A 17,598-nucleotide genomic window follows, 5' to 3' on the forward strand; every position below is an offset into this window, starting at 1 on the left:
TCTCTCATGAATAAATAAATATAATCTTTAAAAATAAAAAAAGTCTTAAAACTGTGACATTAAAATAAAATACAGAGCGTTTCCGAAAGCTTGATTACCTAGAATGGGATTCTATTGATCATGAGCTTCAGAATAAGTGTGCTGAATTTGAATTTGAAATATTTCATGTATTATCATATTATTATAACTCTTGGTCTTCTCAGCCAGTAAAACATTAAGTAAAAATTTCAGATTCTACCTGAATTCATCTGTTTCCCCATAAAGCTTAGGGCAGTGCTTACATGTGGTGACAATTCTCAAAAAACATTTCTTGAATGAAAGAAGATTGACATGGGGAATGAGGAGAAAAAACGTTGAATATTTGAGGGTTAGTGTCATAAATAAAACATAGGAAGCAAAATGACCGGACTTGAAATCCCAGTTCCCTATTTATCAACTGTATGACCTTGAATGAGTTATTTACTCTTTCTGAGCCTGTTTCCTCATCTAAATATTTGGATAATGTCTATTTTAGTAGGGATAGATTGTGAGATGTTTCAGTTATCAACTGCTAAGGAATAAACCCTTCAAGACTTACTGCCTTAAAAGAGCCATTTATTTCAATTTCAGTATTGTAGTTCAGGAATTGGGGGAGGGCTCAGCTGGGTAATTTGTCTCTTCCATGTGGCATCAGCTGAGTTGGCTGGGGCTGGAGGTCTGAGTGCACGGCTCAGAGGTAAACATGCACTCAAATGTATCAGTGCCTTAGTCCTTCCTGGCCTTTCCTTCTCATCCTCTAGGGTGGAAAGTAGGCAGACTTTTCCTATAAAAAGCCAGAGAGTAAACATCTTAGGCTTTGAGGGTCACACGATCTCTGTCACAACTATTCCACTCTGTTCTTTTAGCATGAAACCAGCTATAGATGACAAGGTAAATAAATGAACATGGCTGTGTTTCAATAAAACTTTATGACATTGAAATTTAAACTTCATGTATACTTTTACATATCAAAAAATATTCTTTTGATTTTTTTTTCCCCTGACCATTAAAAAATGTAAAAACCATTCTTAGCTCTAAGGCCGTACAAAAAAGGAGGTGGGCTAGATTTGGCCAATGGACTATAGTTTGTTGACCCCTTCTCTGGGGCCTCTACAGATACCTTGGGCTTGACACAGCATGGTGGCCCCAAGGCAGTCACACATTTTAAATAGTGACTGATTTCCAACTATAAGGATTCTGAGAAGGAACTAGGCTCTTAAGGCCTGGGTCCTGAAACCAGTGTCATTTCTGCCATATTCTTTTGATCAAAGCGGTCATAGGATCCATAGAGATTGAAGGGGGTGGAGAAATCAAGTTCTCTTGATGGGGTAATGGCAAGGTCACAATGCAGAAGAGCATGTGGAAGGAAGGGAGATGTTATTGTGGCTACAGATACAATCTATCACATGAAGATCAGCAATAACAAAGTACCTTCCTCATGGTAGATGCTCCTGTGAATGATGACTCATATTACTATTAATAGTATCGCTGTTAGCTTTTAGAAAGGGACAATCACCATTAAGATTCATCCTGAGTTTCTTAGAGGAGAACGGTAGCAAAAATGGTCAAAAATTAGGCTTCTAAGAAACTCTCACTTGTATTTTCCTCATCTGTGTAATGGGGCTTATAATTGCACTGTCTTTTTTTTTTAAGATTTTATTTTTAAGTAATATCTACACTTAACGTGGGGCTTGAACTCACAACCCAAGACTAAGTCAAATACTCCACTGACTAAACCAGCCAGGCTCCCCCATAGCACTGGTCTTTTAGAGTGGTTTTGGGAAGTTAACGAAATGAAATCTGAGAAGTGCTTAAGTAGAACAGGCTTGGTATGAATACAATAATAGCTATTGCCATTATTACTGTTTTCTGTCATGGTTTGAAAATAATGGATCATTTTCAGTTACCTAGGTTTTTCTAGGACTTCTAAAACCTATACTCTGGGGATGCCTGAGTGGCTCAGCGGTTGTCTGGATCCAGGATTGGGTGTCACATGGGGCTCCCTAGATGGAGCCTGCTTCTCCCTCTGCCTCTGTCTCTGCCTCTCTCTCTCTGTCTCTCATGAATAAATAAATAAAATCTTAAAAAAACAAACAAACAATTAACGAGCATGTTTTAGATGCATTTGACAGAAATAAAGCACTGGGCTAATATGAAATATTGATCACTATAGTAGCAATAGCACAAGAAGAGAAACAATAAATAAGAAAAGCAACTGATTGAGAATTGGAAATAGGGTGCAAACTAAAGCCTTTTGGGTTTTGTTGATTGGTATTGCTTTCAGTTAGTGAGTTTCTAGAATAAGGCAGCAACTAGATAAAGGGATCAGAGCACAAATGAAAGCTCTAAACAACTGCAAATAAACTAGATTCCCAAGTAATAAATCTTGAATCTTGCTGTTTGATCACCCTTATCAGGCAGAGGCCTGAGAAAATAGAAGAGCTCTCCATCCTGCCCAGAAGGTCAAGGACACGCTCAGCATCACGAGCCCCACATTCCGAAGGGGAGGACCCTCTACTGAGAATGCAAAGAATGGCTTCTTGGTCTACATAAAACCTTGGCTTGAGGGGCTCTATTTCCACTGGATCACGGCAAGGCAGCATGTAGCAGTTTAAGAATTACACACTTTGATGCTGGGCAGTCATGAAATAGAATCTTTGTTGACATGAGAAGACAGCCCCCAATATGCTGTTACATGAGAAAAATAAGTGCAAAGCTATAAGTATAATGCATTCAATTTTTGTCAAACAGCATACACTAAATATACATGGAAAAAACCCCACAATGTAAGACCTTGCCAAACATAACGGAGCCTGTCTCAGCGTGGCAGGATTTCTGGTGACTTATATACCTGTTTGTATTTGTTTTGTAAGTTTTCTGCCATATCTGTTACTTCTAAGATAGAAAACAGTTGTTTTAAGACTGAACTAGGGGCAGCCCGGGTGGCTCAGTGGTTTAGCACCGCCTTCAGCCCAGGGTGTGATCCTGGAGACCCGGGATCGAGTCCCACGTCAGTCTTCCTGCATTTGGAGCCTGTTTCTCCCTCTGCCTGTGTCTCTGCCTCTCTCTCTCTCTGTGTGTGTCTCTCATGAAAAAATAAATAAAATATTTAAAAAAAAAAGGCCTGAACTAGAAGAGAAAGAACAAAAAAGTGATACTGAAAGTAAATAAGGCATAATCTGACAGTGCTTGCCGAACAAATCAGTGTTCTCTCTCTCAGTACATAATATCTCAATTCAGTCACAATATGCTATATTAAAAAAATTCATGTAAGTTTTTACAAGGCTCAATTAGGAGGTGTAATCAATAATGTGTAGCTATTAGGTACTGCTACATGTAATTAAATAATGAAAATTTATCAGGAGAAAGACATACAAAATTGTAGTTTCCAATATACAGACTTAGAGCAAACTTGAGCCTTGTGGCTTACATCACATAAGGTTCTTTTAAAAAAAATGCCATCGTGTTGGAGACCATGACATCATCATCTCTGAATCATGGGTCTATTTGACCCCGTTTGTGGTGAAGTGAGGGTGGGGGCAGGAGGCAGGAAATCAGTTAGACGAAGCAATATACGTGTTATCTTTTCAGAGGGGAAAAAAACCCATTGTAGAATTGAATTCCTCAGCTTCCCTTAGGTTGTGTTCCCTGAGGTTTATGTTGTGTACAAAACCCTCTTCCACAGGGTGGTTGCTCTGTCCTTGATCTCTTTATCTCTAGTACCTGGTGCATTGTGTATGGTGTGACCCGGAAACACTCGTGCGGTGAAGAAGGCCAAAGTCTTGCTTACAGGTAGTGAATGTACTACAAGTAATCCCAACATCCCTTCATAGAAATACTACTTTCAGTTAGAGTTGTGCCAATACACAGCACACTTAATTACTACTATCAGAGTGACCCGTTTATCTCTGTTGATAAGAAATAATCATCATTTCCTTACATGTGTTCTGGGCTTGCTTAGTCACTAACCAGTCATCAGTCACAGGTTATACAAGTCAAGAAACAAAACGAACTGCTGGCTCACACTGTAAGTTCTTTAACGATACCTGTGTGTAGAGTATTTTCATTTTGTCCCCTTCACCTTATAGAAAATCCCCCTTTGGCCAACCATGAAACTGAGAAAATCTTTTGGTTTAGCCTTACATTCGTTAACTTTATGGGAAAAGGAATGGCTGTGTGTCTAATAGATCTGCATGTCAGTTGGGAGTACAAATTCTCAGAAGGCATGATTTTGATCTCCTCGTATTTTATTTTTGTTTGAACCTCCTATGTTGCCTCGCCTGTATGGTTACTTAATAAGGGCTGTTCTGAATGCCTGATGGGACTGCTGAAAGCCTTTGATGAGTGAAACTCTTTTGTCCTTACAGAGTTTCTCCATGTCAAACTGTTTTGGAGCACTCTGTAAATTGGGAACTTGGCTTGTGACTGCCAATCCCCCATGGATCCTCAAGAATGAGGGACTGGCCCTGTTGTTCCCATATTAAAAGCAAATCCAGGAAGGAAGAACCCTTCATGTGCACGTGTCTGTTTACCTCATTCCAGATGGGGAAGTACACTGATCACTTGGGGTCCCTTCCAGCTCCACTGGGGTTTGGTATTAATTCCTTTGTGCATTGATTGAGCAAATATTTGTTAAGTGCTGACAATGTACAGAGCTCTGTGCTAGGTTCTTTGGGGATATAAGGTTATAAAAGACATACCTCTAACCCCCAATAAATGTGTATTATGTGCCAGTTTGCAATTTAGTTAGGACAAGCAGATTCTTTTCCAAATAAATAATACATAAAGGAGCACTTCCATTCCGAAGCAGTGGCTTACATGTTTCAAGAAATATTTGAGACTGCTTAACTTCCATGTGACTTTTAAAAAAAGAAAATAAGTACATCTGCAAGATGCCACACGGAAAATGATGTGAAAATTATTCATCCCTGTGTACAAGTTAAAGTTCCTGCTCATCTTCATTAAGATACTAGGTGTCTGGGAATCTGGGGCCAGGGTTTTTAAAAGGAAGCTTTGACCCATATGGTCAGGACGACATGGTTTCTACGGTATATTAGTAATTCATCACAGTCATTTGAGAAATAACACCGCTACCTGGGAACTCACAGACAAAGCCCCAGACTTAGATTTCCTTAGCCAGTAGGATATTTCAGTTCCTTCTTTGTTTCTCAATTCCTTACCCTTCTGCTTAGGCTGCCACACTATTAGTTCTCTGATGTTTTTGGCAACACTGTCTCATTTCCTTCAGAAATCATTACAGGCTATTAAATATCTCTTCCAGAAACTCCTCCAATGCATATGTCATCAAGGCAGGAGAAGTACTTTTGCAGAGGATACTCAGGAAGGGGAGCTCCCTGAGCCAACCTCCAGACCCTACAGACAAGAGAGGAGATCTAGTCCTCCCACAAACCCAAATAACGGTGCTAATAATCCTCACCCAATTGTTCCTATCATCTGTTTTTGGTTTTGTTCTGTTTTCTAACCTCTTAATTGGGTGAGGCCACAATGTATGGCAGACAGTATAAAACGAATAAATGAGTTTCCTAACTTCTCTCAAAGCATCCACCTCCCACATCTCCTGACCCATCTACTAGTAGAGGCAGCAGAGGCAAAATGCTAAGGCTGGTCATTTTTGACCTTGGCATCTCCTTTCTCTGTCACTGCTGCTTATCATTTGGTAAAATCATTCAATGGGCAGTATGTATTTCTCCTCATTTATCTTCTTTTTTATAGACTTCTCTTTTTTTTAGAACAGTTTTCGGGTCATAACAATATTGAGCAGAAAGTACAGAGATTTCCTATACACCCCACACCTGCCACCATATACGCACAGCCTCCCCACCTTCGACATCTAGATGTTACGTTTGTTACAATTGATGAACACACACTGACCCATCATTATCACCTAAAGTCCATAATTTACATTAGGGTTCACTCTCAGTGGCGTACATTCTATAGGTTTTGACAAATGTGTAATGACACGCTTCTGTACCCGCCATTGTAGTATTATATGAAATAGTTTCACTGCCCTACAAATCTTCTGTGCTCTATGTATTCATCTTTCTCTCCTCCCTAACTCTTGCCAACAACTGATCCTTCTATGGTCTCTAAAATGTTCCCTTTCCCAGCACATCATGTAGTTGGAAATAAACAATATATAGCCTTTTTAGATGGATTTCTTTCACTTAATAATATGCATTTGGGGTTTCCCATGTCTCTTCATGGCTTGATAACTCATTTCATTTTTTTTAAAGATTTTATTTATTTATTTGAGAGAGAGAGAGAATGAGCAGGAAGAATGGCAGAAGGAGAAGGAGAAGCAAATGGCCCACTGAGCAGGGAGCCTGATGTGGAACTCGATCCCAGGACCCCAGGGTCATGACCTGAGCCGAAGGCAGACACTCAATCACTGACCCACCCAAGTGTCCCAATGCAGAAATATTTTAACTCAAAAGCCTTCCCAGTGCCCTAGGAGCCATAATTACTCAGTTTTCATTGATGTTATCCAGTGAGGCATGGTGATCATACATCCTGACTTATCTAGAATATGTTTATACCTATGGTCCCAGGAAAAGCTATTAATTGTGCCCCCTTTCACTCTCCAAGATATTCTTGTTCAGATGATTAATTATAAATACATCCCATCAGAAATATCCAGGATATATAATCCCAATGTGAGCCCTTCTTGACTGCCCTCTGGCTGGGGGTGTCTGGAGTACCTGGTAACTATTGGGGTACAGCCAAGGATCCTGGCCATTCATCTGCTTTATATTCATATGCAAGCTCCTGAGGAAGTGGAGACTCAGAAACTTTCCCAGAAAACCTTGGCTGTATATTTTATACAGCACTGAAGTATAGGCAAAAGAGGAAAATGGTCCATCAGAGTATTTTGCTTGTGTTTATTTGACTTAATGAGTCTTCATCAAGGCCTAGTTTCATCAATGCTGGTTTCTTTCCTTCTGCAATAGCAGTAAATTCATCACGGTAACTCAACACAGTGTGAACGGACAATTACTGTGTAATTTTAACAGCTGCCTAAATCAGCACTATTAGAATATATTTTCATCTAGTTTACATCAGGAGAGTATACCATAGGTCATGGTCAGGACAGGCATAAAGCAAGTGGTTCCAAAAACCCTGCCTATTAATTTCAGGTATACTTAGTAGTAGTAATAGCCCTCCTTCCGGAGCTAGTGCACATAATCAGACAAGACCACTCACAAATGCTCTTAAGCATTAGCTTTAGTCTTTTTCAACAAGAGTTATTATTTAGCTATTATTCTTAAACTCAGGATGGTTACCACAATTGAACATAAGCCCCAACTTCCTGGCAGCCAGAGCAAAGAATTAAAAATCAGTGGTTCATTTCCATTTACTTCCTTAAAAGAAGCCTATCTGTTCATGAGGAGAGAGAGATTTGTTTTCCAACTTGAATCATCCCACATGAATTTAACAAAGGAGTATTTTCCACAAGGGACATTGAAAGGCAAAAGGAGTGCCAAAAGCATGCAAAAGCCTAGAGGTGACAGCTAAGGAGGACTCAACGGTGACAGCCAGGCACTGTGGTAAAGACCTTTAGCTCATTTAATATTTACAACTTAAGAGTTTAAGGTAGGATTCAAATGCAGGGAGTCTGGCCCTAGAGCCCATATCCTCAGATTGCTACAAGGGGCTCACAGTGACCTACGGAATTCAAATGTGTGGCTTCCTGGTGACTTGACTTGCTGGAGTATGAGCTCATTGATGTTACACAAATGAATTGTTTGCGCACACTAAGACTCTTAAATTCTCAAATTTCAGTGCTCCCAAATAGGCGTGTGAGAGAAAGCATTAACGGAAATTCAGGACTAAACTTCCTTGATGTTCACTAAATTGTGTGTGTGTGTGTGTGTGTGTGTGCGCGCGCGCGCATGCAGCCAATATAGGCTGAGAAAATATTGCTTCCTACTTGGGAAGTAGAAGACATGCAGGGGCTCATGAAAAAAGCTGCCAAGAAGACACTTGTCTTCTAGAAGAAGCCTTCTAGATGCTCAAGAAGGCAGGCATCACACAGTTCCCATTGCACTTAAAAAAGATACTTCCTTAAATCTAATGTGAATGAGATAGAAATGTCAGGATTATGTTTCCTTTAAAAAGCAAGGGTTTAGGGGGTGCCTGGGTGGCTCAGTCAGTTGAGTGTGTGACTCTTGATTGCAGCTCAGGGTCATGATCTCAGGGTTGTGGATCGAGTTCCCATGTAGGCTCAGGGCTCAGCACTCAATGGGGAGTCTGCTTGAGATTCTCCCTCTCCCTCTCCCTCTCCCCCCTGCTTGCATGTGTGTGTTCTCTCTCTCTCTCTCTCTCTCTCTCTCTCTCTCGCTCTCGCTCTCTCTGTCTCTCTCAAATAGATAAATACATCTTTAAAAAAAACACAAGGGTTTAAACATTAATGGCACAGGAAGGAACAGATACTACCCCACATAGCTGGGTCCTTTCCCACTCTGGAGAGAGAGCCCATTTTAGTTCTCCTTTAGCTATGGTAGAGGGAGGGCGTGCCAGGCAAAGTGAAATTTCAGGACACAAAGCTGATAGAAGAAGTAAAAAAGGTTCATGAACAATCAGAATGGATCTTAAAGGGCATCTGGGTGGTGCAGTCGGTTAAGCGACCAGATGCCTGGTTTCGACTTGGGTCCTAATCTCAGATTTGGGGGATCAAGCCCTGAGTCAGGCTCCATGCTCAGCATAGAGTCTGCTTGTGACTTTTCTCTCCCTCTGCCCCTCCCCTGTCCCCCTCAAAAATAAATAAATTTTTTTTAAAAAATGAATTTTAAAAAATTGGTGAGAAGCCCTGCCATGATGGTTGGAGACCTGATATGTGTGGGAATTAAGCTACAGGAGTCCGAGGACAGGGAATATCCATCTTCGTTGTGGATGTTTCCATTGCTGTTGAATGCTAAGCCTCAGAGAGGAAAGCTAAGGTAGGAAGGGCAGTTACCCTCCTTAAATACACCCCCTGGCCCCTTCCTCTGCTTGGAGAGCTTGGAAAAAATGTATTCACATTTTGCAGAACTACTTTTCTGTTTATCCCCCAAATTAGCTGTGAATTTTTTTCCTGCCAACTTTAAGTCTTCCTAGGCTCCTCGGTTCCGCTTGTCTTCTTGGATTAGATTCTCCTCAAGGCCAGGACCCCTGGAATCTCAGCTCCATTTCTGAGGTAATTCTACAGGAAGGCAAGTTTGGCAGGTCGGTTTTTCATACACGCTGTGGCAGTTGGGGGGTGAGGAGGAGAGAGAGAGAGAGAACACAATTCTATGAGCCCTGGAAATCCAACTGGAATTTCTGCTAGTTACATTTTTGAAACTTATTCATTATCCAGACCTATGATAGACTCCAACGAAGAATAGTTCATACAATATACTTTGGAAAACTACCAAAATGCAGAAACTCTCCTAGTCAGCCAGGACTCCATGGTGTTTCCCTGGGACTTTGGTGGATTTTTCAGGAGGTCGGTAATTTAAGAACCAAAGAGGTTAAGTATGGGATGTGTGCACTGAAGTTCTCTCTCACTTCCCTAAGCCTCAGTATAAAGCCTTGGGCTGGCAGAGGAATAGTGGTAGCAAGCCTGGCGGGGTGTTGGCAAGGACACAAACGACTCCCAAGGAGACCTTTAATTTCTAAACAATGAATGGTCACAGGATTACACCCAGGCTTTGCAAGGGAAAGAAATGGAGTGCGAAATCCAGCCTGTCCTAAGTGAGCCCAGCTCAGGGGAGGCACCCAGGTTGGGTCTCACCTGTCATCAGGGTAGGGGCTGATCAGTGGGCAAGGCCAGAGAGGATTTGGCAAGGAGGTTATGGAAGCTTCCCGTGGCCTCTGCATTCAGGCCCAGCATAGTCACCAAGGCAGATGGCGCACATGAGATCTTGGTGACATTTGCTCAGGTGAAAAGTGCAGGGTGTGGCGTTATCAACACTTTGTTTGACTGGGCAGTCATAATTCTTCTGAGGTCACAGAATCTTGAGTGTCAGATAGCTTGGCTGGGAAAGGCGAGGGGATACAGCTGCCCCGTGTTTGGGAATGTCTGTCAGGGTCACCTTAGCTGCAGTGTAAATATAGTATCAGGAAAATGTTCACTTGTACTCATTGTGCAATTGGTTGACTATCGAAAGCACAATTATTCTGAGTAAACATTAAATCCTCACCACTAACCTAGGGTAGTTCTCTGACCATTTTTTTTTTCACCTTTGTTGCTTGCAGAGTTGTTTTTTAGATAAAAAATTTTTTACAATAAAACTTGGTATATATACAATTAACTGCCCCTTTTTGGGGGTGTATAATTCTTTTTTTTTAATTTTTAAAAATTTGTTTATGATAGTCACACACACACAGAGAGAGAGAGAGGCAGAGACACAGGCAGAGGGAGAAGCAGGCTCCATGCACCGGGAGCCCGACGTGGGACTCGATCCAGGGTCTCCCGGATCGCACCCTGGGCCAAAGGCAGGCGCCAAACCACTGCGCCACCCAGGGATCCCTGGGGTGTATAATTCTATAAATTTTAACAAATATATAAAGTCATGTAACCATCACCACAATCAGGATGTCCCTCACTCCAAAAACATCCTTGATTCCTCCTCTTTGGAGTCAAACCCTCCACCCATCCCCAGGCTCTGGCAACTCCATACTATAGTTTTGGCTTTTCCAGAGTGTCCTATAAATCGAATTATATATCATGTAAACCTTTAGTTCTGGCTTCTTTCACTTGTCTAATGAATTTAAAAACCATTGATGTTGTAGTTTCCAGTTGTTGGTGATTCTAAATGATGCTCCCATAAACATTTGGATTATAGGTTTTTCTGTGAACTTGAGTTTTCTTCTCTCTAGAGTCAATACCTAGGAGCGGGACTCCTAGTCCTGTGGTTTGTATCTGTTTATTTTACGAGAAATTGCCAAATTGGGCACCTGGGTGACTCAGTTAAGCTCTTGATTTAGGCTCAGGTCATGACCTCAGGATTGTGAGACTGAGCCCTGCATCGAGCCCCAAGTTGGGCTCTGCGCTGGGCTTGGAGCCTGCTTAAGATTCTCTCTCCCTCTGTCTCTGGCCCTCCCCCAACCCCTCCATTGTCTCTCTCTTCAAAAAAAAAAAAAAAAAAGAGAGAGAGAGAGAGAGAGAAAGGAAGGAAGGAAGGAAGGAAGGAAGGAAGGAAGGAAGGAAGGAAGGAAGGAAGGAAGGAAGGAAGGAAGGAATTGCCAAACCGTTTTCTAGAGTAGCTACATCATTCCACATTCCTACCAACAATGTGTGAAAGTGCCAGTTGGCCCACCTCCTTGTCAACCCTTGGAAGGATCAATTTTATTTTTACTTTTAGCCATCCTAATAAGTGTATAGTAGTATCTTATTGTGGCTTTAATGTACATTTCCCTAATAACTAATATACTTGAGCATTTTTTTCACGTATTTATTTGCTATCTATGTATTTTCTTCAATTAAATATCTATTCAAATCTTTTGCTTTGTTTTATTGGGTTATTTGTTTTCTTATTGTTTTTTAAGAATTCTTTTTTAGGGGCATCTGGGTGGCTCAGTCGGTTGAGTGTCTGACTTTTGCTTTTAGCTCAGGTCATGATCTCAGGTTTGTGGAATCAAGCCCCATGTCAGGCTCTGTGCTCAGAGGAGAGTCTGCTTGAGATTCTCTCTCTCTCTCTCTCCCTCTGCCCCTTGCCTGCTCATGCTTTCTCTCTCTCTTTCTCTCTCTCTCTCTGTCTGTCTAAAAATAATCTTTAAAAAAAAGAACTGTTTATATATTCTGAGTACAAATTCTCTGATAGACATGTGATTTCTGAAAATTTTGTCCCAGTCCATAACATGTGCTTTCATTCTCTTTAGTGCATCATCTACAGAGCAAAGTTTTAAATGTTCTTGAAGACCAAGACATCAATGTTTTGTGTGTGTGTGCAGGGTCATTCTTTGGTGTTTCTTTTTAGCGACTCCTTGCCTAACCCAAGGTCATGAAGATTTTCTCACGTTTTCTTCTAAAAGTTGTATATAGTTTACCTCTTTACATTTCTATCCATGATCCATTTGGAGTTAAAAAAATTTTTTTTAGAACTTTTCAGAAGGGGTTATTTGTTAACTGAAACCAGCATATCCATTTACATCTGGTCCCCGGTACGTATATGAGCTCAGAGCTACAAGATATCTTTATCAGAGGCATTTTCAGTATTCCTGTTCTTTAATCAGTCAACAAATATTTATTAACCATGGCATTTTTCTTTTATTAGTGCCTTCTGAAGCAATTTAGAACGCCCCTGGGTCGACATCCTGTACTCCTAGTTCACATCTCTGGATTTCATTGTCCTCACAATTATTCCCATGGAACCAAAACTATTTTCATTAGCAGCCCACTGACAGATATACATTCAAGAAGTTTGGAGTCCAAAGGCAAAAGCAACTGTCTTACATCTCTCCCCAGTAAAATTCCATTTATTGTTCTCCTTAACAAAAAAAAGAACTCAGCCACACAAAGTGAAGAACAAATGGAGGTAATTGGTGGGATAATTCAAACTTCCATAGTTCTGTGATCCGCTCCATCTTGACTATGTGGATGTTAGTGTTTTACATCAAGCTGAAAGGAGCTTGGAGGTCCCCTCATCCCAGTACTTCACCCAACCACTTAACCAAGCCAACGCATATCGCCGAGAGCCTCCTATGAGCCAGAGGCCCAGCACATGCCAGATGAGAAAATCAAAGCCCAGCCAAGTGCAGGGAGCTGCCCATAGCTAGAGCTTGTCCAGGGGGCACTAAATCATGATTCTCACATCACTGACCACCACAACCTCCTCATGTTGCTGCACATCCTCCGCAGGTCATAACTCCCTGATGCTTCTCTCCTGGATCCCGTCCCAGCACTGTCCTCGAATGATAGGACATGTGTGTCTTGGTTTCTGGGAGTGGACTGCAGCTCAGGGATGTGGGTTTTGGGAAACAGACTATGTTTGGGAAATGAGTTTAAAGAGAAGTTTTGAGAAGGAGTGCTGCGGCTTGGGAGATGAGGTAACTAGAAAGAAAAGGCCAGGGGCTGTGGTTTGGAAAAGAGAGTTTTAAGAAGGGAAAGTATGATTTAGGGTTTTTGTTTTTTGTTGGGTTTTTTTTTGTTTTTTTTTTTTTTGAGAGAGAGAGAGAAAGGTCTATAGTTATTGAGAGGGAGATAAGGGAGAGAGGGCTGTGGTTTGGGGCAAGGGGTTAAGAGAAGAGTTAGGAGAAAGAAGAATAGTTTTAAGGAGTCATCTGTGGATTCAGGCCAAGATTTACTTATCTTAGACTCAAGTTCATATATTAGGTACATTTCAAAATTGTACCTAAAACAACAACAGTACAGTTTTAAGGGTTATGCTCTGAGAGTTTTTTTTTTTTAACAATAACTTGGAATATTTCCTTCTTTGAAATAAGTGTTTAGGTAACATTCTCATGCATTAATGATGGCTTAAGAATGCCAAAAGTTTTGAGTTTTTTCTCTTTCAACTGAAGCAGGATGGAAATCCTGTCTCTTTGAAGATAGCCACGAAGGGCAAAGCAGCCTGCATGCTATGAGAATGAGGATTCCCACCTGTAAAACGACAGCCTAACTTGGCACAGACAGGTGGCAGCCTGTGCCTTGTCCATACATGGAATGAGGAAGAAATACCTGAGCTTAGGTTAAGAAACTATCTAGTAGGAGCTCAGAAATGGATTCACTCCAGAGCCTGCAAAAAGAACAAGCTAGCCAAGTTGGTCCCTAAAAAGTTTATCTAAAAAAATAAATAAATAAATAAATAAATAAATAAAAAGTTTACCTAGATTCATGAGGTCTGAGCCAGAGGGAAGCCCTAGGAAGACTGCCAGGTTCTTTGATAGAGAAGAAAATACTTGGGAATTCAGTCACTCAAGTTTATATCAACCTAAGATTCCTATGTTGAAATCCTAACCCCCAGTGTGGTGGTGTTAGGAGGTGAGGCCTTTGGGTGTGATTTAGGTCATGAGGGTGGGGCTCTCATGAATGGGGTTAGTGCCCAGCAAGTCCCCATGGAGCTCTCTAGTTCTCTTTCTGCCATCTGAGGACACACTGAGAAGACAGACATCTAAAACCTCAAAGACAGCCAGCCTTCACCAGAACCCACCATGCTGACACCCTGATCTTAGAACCTCCAGTCTCCAGAACTATGAGAAACAAATTTCTGTTGTTTATAAGCCACTCAGTCTATGTTTTTGGGTTTTGTTTTTTTTAAAGCATCCCTAACTGACTAAGACAGATGCCTATGGATAAACAAATGTTCATAGCAGCTTTATTCATAATAGCCAGAATGTAGAAAAAAACCCAAATGTCTACCAATTAATAAATGAATCAACAGAATGTTATAACTGCATAGTGGGATGCTATTTGACCATAGAAAGAAAGGAAGTTCTGATGTCTGCTACCAACTGAATGAACTTTGAAAATATTATGCTAAGTGAAAGACACCAGATGCAAAAAAGCCACATATTACATGATTCCATTGATATAAAATGTCTAGGATAGACAAATCCATAGAGACAGAAAGTAAATTAGTAGTTGTCAGCAACTGGGGGAAGAGGAGAGACTGCTAGTGAGTATGGAGTTTCTTTTTGGGGGTGATGAAAATGTTCTGGAATTAGATACTGGTGTTGGTTGTACAGCTTAGAGCATAGACTAAAAACCACTGCATTGCACGCTTTTCAAAAATGAAAGCGCTCCATTGCCGTTGCTCAGGCTGGTCCATCCACTGATTTCCCTGTTGCCTTCTCTGCTTGTCAGAATTCTCAACCCCTGGGGGCACCTGGGTGGCTCAGTCAGTTAGGCATCTGCCTTTGGCTCAGGTCCTGATCCCAGGATCCTGGGATCGAGCCCCACATCGGGCTCCCTGCTCAGCAGGGGAGTCTGTTTCTTCTTTTCCCTCTTCCCCTCTTCTCGCTCACTCACTCTCTCTCAAATAAATAAAATCTTAAAAAGAAAAAAAAATTCTTGACCCTTTTGAAGCCACCCGCCCCAGAAAACATTTCCATCCTTTAAGAAGGACCATCTCTATGCTAACTTTCTGTTGACACTTCTCTCTCACATCCCTCAGCTTACTCTCTGCAGTGTTATAGGTTTGTGTACTTTTGTAAGCTTTGTCTTGCCTTGCCCTCTAAACCACTTGTACCTCCACGCTAGCCCAGTGCCTGGCACATGATAGGAACCGAATAGAAGTGGGCTCAGATGGGCATACCAAGCCACTCTTCTAACTCACCTGTCTACCATACCTGGTTATAGGGGGATCCTTGCTTCTTGCTTTAACCTCTTACAACTTCCATCCTTAAAGAGGGAGGTTGAAGGGTCCCAGCACCCAACATACCCTTCACTCAAGGCCTCCTGCAGCCTCTAGGACCGCACAAAAACCCCTTTGATAGATGCTCATGTCCTACAGGTAACTCTGAAAATGGTGAGGTCTGTTTTAGTCTGTTACTTGAGAACTAACATTAGGCCATGACTCCAAGCAGCATAGCAGGACTCCTCCTTCTTCACCTCCCTCCCTCACGGCTACTGGCCTCCACTGTAGGTGATGCACTTAAAGATGAGAGAAAGCTGCGAGGCTTATAGGAATGGGGGAAGGGGTGGGCTTGGGGTAGAAGCTGCCAAGCGCCTGCAGCCAGCTCAGCTTGCCAAGCCTATTAGAGATGTCCGTAGACAGGAAGGCACCTCTGCTACAAGCACAGTATCTGTGTATCTGTACTCCACAGACAAGAACATTTCATCAGCCTAGTTTACTTTTCTCCTTTATTGGTTCTAACTTGGATTAAAAGGCTATGCCAAAAGGCCTGTAAATAATTTTAGCACAATTTATAAAGTTTGAATTTATATTACCCTCATTATTGAAGCAAATTATTGCAAACTGAACCAGATATTGAGTGCTAAAGAACATTCTATTTAAAAGAAGTGTATGGTGAATCCATTTGTAAAATGAATGGTCACTTCCCAGCTTATTTGTACATATGTTTGGGGTTTTCGAGCATTGGATTTCCTTCCAAGGTGGTAAAAGTTTTCTTAATAGATATGAGGCGGTCTTTGAAAAATAGCTTATTTCTTATTACAGAAGAAACAGATGGTCATATATCATATGTGTTTTTAGAACCTAAAAGAAAATGCTCATGAGAACTTATGATGCCTCACTCACGGTAGCTACTCATAAAAAATAAAATGATAAAAAAAAATAAAACGAAAAAGAACTCACTCATATTCCCACTGTCTAGAGGTAACCAGCATTAACTTTGTGGTATCTATCTTTCTAGTCTTTTTCCGTGCATATTTTGAGCACACTGCTGTTTTATAAGCTGCTGTTTTCACTTAACAGGGCGTTGTGAACATTTTCCAGATCCCTCACTAGTTGCAAGGTACTCCCTGGTTCAGCTGGGTCAGATCTACCCGTATCTCGAATGCTGACCTGCAGCCTCCTAGCTAGGGGAGGGCAGGGACCATCTGAAGGCAGCCCCTCCTGATGGAGCTGGCATTGCATTGCCTCAACACGTTTCTGTGCCATCCCAAAGTATTTAGGTTGAGAGAGCAAAAGTCCAAAGCCCCTCAGAAGGACCTCCTAGAGCAGGGCTGTGAGAAGAGTACCTGGCAGCTGGTGTGTCATCTGTCACCTGTCATGCTCTACTGCTGGGTGACATAGCTTTTTTTTTTTTTTTTTTTTCGGTCTTTTTCTGGCCTCAGAAGTTTCTTTCGGTCTCTGGCCTTAGGAGGAACTGATGGCAGCTCGATTGGGTTTCTGCCAACCATGAGGAAAGAAAAAACCCTACTCGAATGGTCCCTTATCACTGGGCCTAAGCTCTGCAGATAAAGTGGTTTCCTCCCGCATTACGTGTCATGGATTATTACAGAGTCACAGTGTTTCCCCCGAACTCTGTGACTGAGGGAGGACAGTGCTTTCCCAGGAGTATTAAGTCTGCTTTGGGGGTCTTGCGAGGGGACTCAGAGCCTGTGGTGTGCTGAGCAGCCAGCTGGGCTCAGTCTTTGATGATATTACGGTATTTATGTGCATGCCGTGTGCACAGGGGGGTGCAACTCAAAGCTGGCCTTCCAGGCTGGGGTTCAAAAACAGTTTATATTCCTAGCTAAAGGTACCAAAAGGAAACTACAATAGGTAGATGGAGCCAGTCCATTACTTGAGTATATTGAGGTTTAGGATTTCCTTAGGTTTGGGAATGCAATATCTTATGAGAGTGAAAATGTCTCGGTTACTGCCATTTACTAGGTGATTATGGGCAAGTTCCTTAACTCCCCTATTACTCAGGTTCCTCATCTATATGTGGCTAATAAATGCAATGCAATAAAGACATCAAAGGGGATGTCATCCAGTTCGCATTATGCAATGTGTACAAGTACTTAGCCCAGGGCCCAGTTCAGCAAAACCACCTCGTGAACGTTACCTATATTTTTTTTTAATAATTTTTTTTATTTATTTATGATAGTCACACAGAGAGAGGGAGAGAGGCAGAGACACAGGCAGAAGGAGAAGCAGGCTCCATGCACCAGGAGCCCGACGTGGGATTCGATCCTGGGTCCTCAGGATC

General features: G+C 41.7%; 1 long non-coding RNA gene across 3 annotated transcripts in view; it reads left to right on the forward strand.

The window, feature by feature from the left end:
• Nucleotides 1–17,548, forward strand: part of LOC119865422 — a 30,320-nt gene extending 12,772 nt beyond the window's left edge. The window contains exons 4-5 of one of the 3 annotated variants that reach the window (XR_005377194.1): nt 3,739–3,810; nt 5,300–6,134. This is a non-coding gene — a long non-coding RNA (uncharacterized LOC119865422). Of the gene's footprint in view, nt 1–3,738; nt 3,811–4,385; nt 4,515–5,299; nt 6,135–17,496 lie in introns of those variants that run through there. The other 2 variants (XR_005377195.1, XR_005377197.1) reach the window with 2 other exon arrangements.
• Nucleotides 17,549–17,598: the final 50 nt, after the last annotated feature.

Source organism: Canis lupus, chromosome 23 (assembly GCF_011100685.1).
Source record: "Canis lupus familiaris isolate Mischka breed German Shepherd chromosome 23, alternate assembly UU_Cfam_GSD_1.0, whole genome shotgun sequence".
In the NCBI taxonomy this organism is placed as follows: domain Eukaryota; kingdom Metazoa; phylum Chordata; class Mammalia; order Carnivora; family Canidae; genus Canis; species Canis lupus.